Here is a 6607-nt window from a genome sequence, read left to right on the forward strand (position 1 = left end):
TCACGTCAAAAATAATTCTAAGATTTATTAGTAATTTTCACAAACACATTAATCAGTAATCTAGAGTTCGAGACTTATCTATAGTATATTATTGGAAAATTTTCTCATTAGTCAATATGAGATCTAGAGTTCGAGACTCAGTTGCGGTATACTATTGAAAATTTTTCTCGTAACACTACGAGCAAAGAAGTTTCTATAAATATCTTGGGCAAGCGATATTAAAAACCATATTTTTCTTAGCTTTTTGGCTAAAATCAAGTATGATATTAAATTAATTTTTCATAAGCAGAAATCTGTTTTTTTATCTTAGCATTGCACTATGCATGGGTCTGCCGCACCATTACCCAATTTATGGACAGCCTTTGGGCTAATATTAAGTGTAGTATTTGTTCTTATCGATTTAATATCTGATATAAATAATTAAATTAATTTTTTATGAAGGAGAGTCCATTATTCGCACACGTTCATGTATTATATTACACACGTAATCAGGGGTGGTAGAGCCACGTATAGCTTTGGTGGAGCAATTGCCCCACCTTAATTTTTTTATAAATACTCCTAAAAGTGTATAAAATTATAAAAATATTAGAGTCTTGCCCTACTTAAAAAAAAAAAATAGGGACAATCCTAAAAAATTAAAATCATTTTTTATAGGTCAATTCTTCTTCCCTTAGATCTCTCCCCACTTGATATAAGGGGTGTAGCTCACGCAATGCATATGCACGATCACTAGTTTGCATTAAAAATGCATAGCAATTATAATTTCGAAAGTGAATATTAATTTTCACAAATTAATAGTAAAATTCATTTTTTTTTCAAAGAAACTACGGTGACATGTGTGTAAATGTCCGCGGAAAATACTAAATCAAAAAAGTTTTAAATTTAAAAGAGTATAAATAAAATATATAAAATTTAAGTATAGTAATATTAGACATCATGAGATAATTATTAAGATAAAAGATGATGAGTTGTTTGGAAATGAGAGTTTTAAGTATTTAAGATTATTTTATTAAACAATGGAGGGATTGAGAGATATCTTATAAAGAATACGAGCATAATAGTTGAAATTGAGGTTAACATAAGATATTTTATATAATCGTAAAGTAGCTCTAAAAATTAAAGGGAAGTTTTATAAAACGATGGTTAGACCTACTATGTTATATGATGTTGAATGTTGGGTTATGACTCAACTACATGAATAAAATATAAAAGTTGTATACATGAGGATGTTAAAGTAGATGTGTGGATATACGAGGATAGACAGAATAAAAAATGAGAGTATTAGAGAGAAAGTAAGAATTGCATATATTGAGGGAAAGCTCTGAGAGACATGTTTAAGATGGTATGAATATGTATTTAGATAGCTAATAAATGTCCTAGTTAGGCAATGTGAAGCTATGACAAATACGCATATCAAAAAAGAAAAGAGGAAGACTTGGTTATGTAAGTACTCTGTGGTAGTTTTGATGTGACCAACCAAGTTAAGTTAAGTCCTGTTTATGTTTGATGTCTTATGTCTAAGTGTGCAGAAACTTAGGAGAACAAGAAGTCGAGTAGAAGACGTAGCTAACGGGAAGGATGAAATGAAAAAGGAGTCAACGGGCTTGGTGCATTCGAGGGACGAGGTGCTCCGGAAGAGTTCATCGATGGATGAGAAGGGCGTGCATGATGTTTGAGGAATGAGAAGTCCGGGAGGAAGCCTACTTGAGGAGAAGGTCGGAATTGGATCGGGTGAGCTCAACTCTGGTTAACCAAAGTATCATCCACGTGAAGAAGATCAGCTAAGGAGCTTATCTACCTTAAGGAAGGCATCTTCAATGGCTTGGAAGGCGCCTTGCATGAACAATGTCGAAGGCACTTTCAGATGTCCATTGGCCGAAGATAAAGCTTTATCTTCGGCGATAAAACCTATCCCATTGAAGGCTCTTTGAATCCAATTGAAGGTGCCTTTGAGCTTCGGATAGAGTTTTCCAGAGGCTATAAAAAGATCCCTGGAGCTAGGAAATAAAATACAACTTGAACAATAACTACTATAATCTATCCTAGTCTTTTTATTGAGCTGTCAATGTCTGTAAGATACTACTCCGCCTTCAACGAAAGAATATTTCTTATAGAGCTTTTTAACACCTTAAATTAACAATCACTTAAATTGTAACTAAATAAATCGAGCTTTCTTTCTTTCTTTAGTTGTTCATTTTCATGCACTTCATTTTTGTTTAAATTAATTATACTATCTAATAAGTTGAAAGATAGAGAAATGAGTTATTTTTATTTTACAATTCACCCTCCTCTTATCGCCCGCACGAGACCTGTAAGTGGTATCAGAGATAAACAGCTTCAGAAGGACTACTAAAGCAACAATACGATGGTCGGTTCAAATATACATCCATCAAAGTCCGAGGAAGACTTCGCGCAATGGAATCCCCAGATTGAGGTATTTTTTAAAACAGTCTTTGAAATTCTTTTAATTATGAAATACAGTTTTGTAGCCCTTAAATACTAATAAGGAGCTGAAAAAAAAAGAGTACTCATGGACAAAGAAAGCACAAGCTGATTTTGTGGCGAACATCAAGTAAAGTTCCATCTGCTAAACGTTCTTCCGCCCCGGAAGGTCAACCGGATCAGCTACTATGACTCCGCCAAAGAACTCAAGGAGAAATTCTTGGAACTACATGAAGACACTTCGGAAGCCAAGTTAGCAAAATAGGACATCTTCCGAACCCAGCTAACGAACCTCCGGATGAACAAGGGAGAGAAGGTAGCTCAACTTCGATCAAGGATCAAAGAACTTATCACTCAGCTAAGCAATCTCGGAGAATTGGTAGCAAACCATAATTCTATCCGGTACGCGCTCAACATTTTTTCGAGAGCTACTAAATGGTCATCCTTAGTAGATGCATACTACATCTCTAAGAACTAGTTTGAGGTAAGTACACTAAAAAACTTATTTTCGACTTTCGAACTTCATGAAACTATATGTGCAAATCCCAAAGAAACTAAGAAGTCAAACGACAATCTTGCCCTAAAAGACCAGAAAGATGAATTGATGCAAATCCCAAAGAAACTATCAAGCTGTCCGAAACGTCAATTGATGAAGAAGAAGATGTTGACACCCCCCTTCTAGTCGACCAACGAGCCCCAACAGAAGAGGCCCTAATGGTATGAAAATTTAGTAAGTTTATTAAATCTAATAAATTTAATAAGTCGTAGGTGAAAATGCACTTTTGGAGCAAAAGGAAGGTTTAATGCTACAATTGTCGAGAAGATTGGCACATCAAGGACGACTACCCCGAACTGAAGAAGAAGGAGAAAGACAAGGAAAAGACCAACAAGATCGTCCTCCGAGACCGAGATCGAGGCCTATGTCGGGCTAGCCCTAATGGCAAACCACCAAAGGGATGCCAAAAGTTCCTCAAATATGAGCATCGACAAAGGGGGAGGATCCTCAGAGGAAAGCAGCAATTAAGAGGGAGGAACAAACTAAGAGGTAAGTGAGATACGCGCACTATCTCTCAATCAGTCTTTCAAATTTATTAAAATGCTTTCAAAGAATATAGTACAATTAGAAAAAGATAATATTAAGTTAAAATTAAACTTAACAAATTCATGCCCCTTAGTTATGTTTGATAATTTAAAAATAGAAAATAAAAACCTAAAAATAAAAATTAAGAAAATGGAAAATGATCATGATGTTAGTACTGTAACGCCCGCCCCTTCTACTACCCTAAGGGAAGGACATGGTTACTTACTTGAAGCATACATACACACATATATATGCATATGAAAATCATGGCAGCGGAAGTATATATATAAAAACTAACTTCTGAACATGCTATCATAAAAGCATACTAATAAAACATGGCATGTGAGCTATAACATCATGTAACATAATAAACGTGTCAACATGCTAGTGCATATAACTTGATTCAATATTTACTACTTGCAACATGATCATCTTACTAAAGCATAAAACATGAAACATAAGTTCACATCAAGTATAAATCATCCAAAAGTATCTAATAGGAAAAATAGTTCATAAGCAAAACTTAGAGAATGAATAAGTCTTGAAATATAAAATAGATCTTCTTTCCACCATGCCACTTCCACACACATCTTTCACCCTTCCTGCTGCTCCTCTTAGTGTAACCATTCCTTACCCTTTTCTACAGTACAAGGAAATCATAAAACTATAAGCACATAGGCTTAGTAAGATTCTTTCCTACTCACAAAACATCATGCATCTAAACATAAAGTGGTGACATGTTCATTTAACCAACATCTAGATATAAATTTGCATACTAGCATAAAGTAGAGTCATACTCATGTAAGTAAATCATAACATAGCATCTGAGAAACTCATACATAAGTAGTAGCATGATCATCTAGGCATCATGGACATATTTTCAAAAAAGAAACATCTTACTAAAACATAAAGAAACATTTAGCATGAATAAACATATGCAAGATGTCCTTTGAAAACATATATCATGAAATGAGTATATGCAAGATGTCCTTTGAAAACACATATATCATATAAATACTTAAACATAATCTCATCATGAGGGCCCGACTTTGTACCACATACATGAATTTGCGCGCATCCTAAATAGATCCAAGGTAGCTAATCTTGAACCTACTAGGAACTAGGCCCGTTTTCTTGACCATCGACCTAGGGGTACTTAGGAGCACATCCCTTACTAGGCCCGTTTCATTGACCATCAACCTAGGGGCAACTTAGGAGGCTATCCCCGGTACAAGCCATACAAAGTAAAATAACATATCATGTTTCATATCATATCATAGCATATCATGTTCTTGTCATATCATGGCATATCATATTCTTGTCATATCATGAAGAGTGCTCTTAGTCCCAACTTAAGGGAAGCATCTCTTAGGCTTTTCATCCTACAAAAGCCTTGCATAACATAATGACATAAAGTGCACATAACATATAACATTTCCTAGAGAAAACATACACGATGACATAAGTGTACATAACATATAACGTGGTGACATAAAATCCATATTACATCATAAGAAGTCATTATCATGCATGGTTAGGATTTTGATCTTCCTACAAAACCTAAATCACAACTTAGTCGAGACCTAGAGGTAGGATTCTAGGTTTTTAACCCAACATGAAGCATGGAAACTTAAACTAACCATATATCAAGAATCATACCTCATGATGAAACATAACAATCATAGTTAGGTTTTAAAACTTTTCCCTAAACCTTTCATTCAATCTTGGCTGAACCCTAAGGGTAAGGTTCTTAAACTTTTAATACAACAAGAAGCATGAAAACTTAAACTATAACAAATAAGAGATCATACATCATAAAGAAGCATAAACAAGCATGGTTAGATTTCAAACTTTGCTCTAAGCCTTATATTTCATCTTGGCCGAAATATAAAGATAGGGTTCTAAACTTTTGAATACAACATGTAGCATGAAAACTTAAATTAACAACATATAATGGTCTACATATCATGAGGACTAATAAACAAGCATAGTTGAGGTCTTAAATTATCTTTAATCCATTTATCCTTCTTTGGCCGAAGCCCTAAGAGTATGGCATGAAATTTCTAAGCAACATGAAGCATGAAAAATTTATACTAACATCATATAATGGTCTACATATCATGAGGACTAATAAACAAGCATAGTTGAGGTCTTAAATTGTCTCTAATCCTCTTATCCTTCTTTGGCCGAAACCCTAGGAGTATGACATGAAATTGCTAAGCAACATGAAGCATGAAAAATTTATACTAACATCATATAATGGTCTATATATCATGAGAACTAATAAACAAGTATAGTTGAGGTCTTAAATTGTCTCTAATCCCTTTATCCTTCTTTGGCCGAAACCCTAAGAGTGTGGCATGAAATTTCTAAGCAACATGGAGCATGAAAAATTTATACTAGCATCATATAATGGTCTACATATCATGAAGACTAATAAACAAGCATAGTTGAGGTCTTAAATTGTCTCTAATCCCTTTATCCTTCTTTGGCCGAAACTCTAAGAGTATGGCATGAAATTTATAAGCAACATGAAGCATGAAAAATTTATACTAACATTATATAATGGTCTACATATCATGAGGACTAATAAACAAGCATGGTTGAGGTCTTAAACTTCCTCTAAAGTTTTTATCCCTTCTTGGCCGAAACATATAATAACCTAATCCTAGGTTTTTGAACATTATCAACACATGAAACACACGGATCTACTTGTACTACAGGTGAGGGAGATATTTACTTCCTTTCGCTTGGTTTACTAATGAAAAGTACCCTTGCTTTTGTGAAGTTTCCCTAGGAGAAATCCTTTGGCTTGGTTTCGGCAATGGTGAAGGTGAGGGCTTAGGTTTTTGGTGGAGAGAAGGAGGGAGGAAGAAGAGAGAAGAAAAAAATGAAGTTCTCTTTCCCTTTCTCTTATTTATGCTAAATGAAGGAAGAAGGCAAATTCATCTTTTCATTAGGGAGGAAGAAGGCAACTCAAACTTTTCCTTCTAAATCTCCTTCTAAGTGAAAGGGCCTTCACCTTAACTACAATCTCCCTTCTTTTCCTAATAGCACACCCCTGCTGGGGCTACTGGTTATCAC

At 34.6% G+C, this 6607-nt stretch overlaps 1 pseudogene; it reads left to right on the forward strand.

Annotated features, from left to right (window-relative positions):
• The first annotated feature begins 344 nt into the window (after positions 1–344).
• Positions 345–505, forward strand: LOC121968711 (annotated as a pseudogene).
• The last annotated feature ends 6102 nt before the right edge of the window (positions 506–6607 follow it).

The sequence above is a fragment of the Zingiber officinale genome, chromosome 3B, assembly GCF_018446385.1.
Source record: "Zingiber officinale cultivar Zhangliang chromosome 3B, Zo_v1.1, whole genome shotgun sequence".
Classification (NCBI taxonomy): Eukaryota; Viridiplantae; Streptophyta; class Magnoliopsida; order Zingiberales; family Zingiberaceae; genus Zingiber; species Zingiber officinale.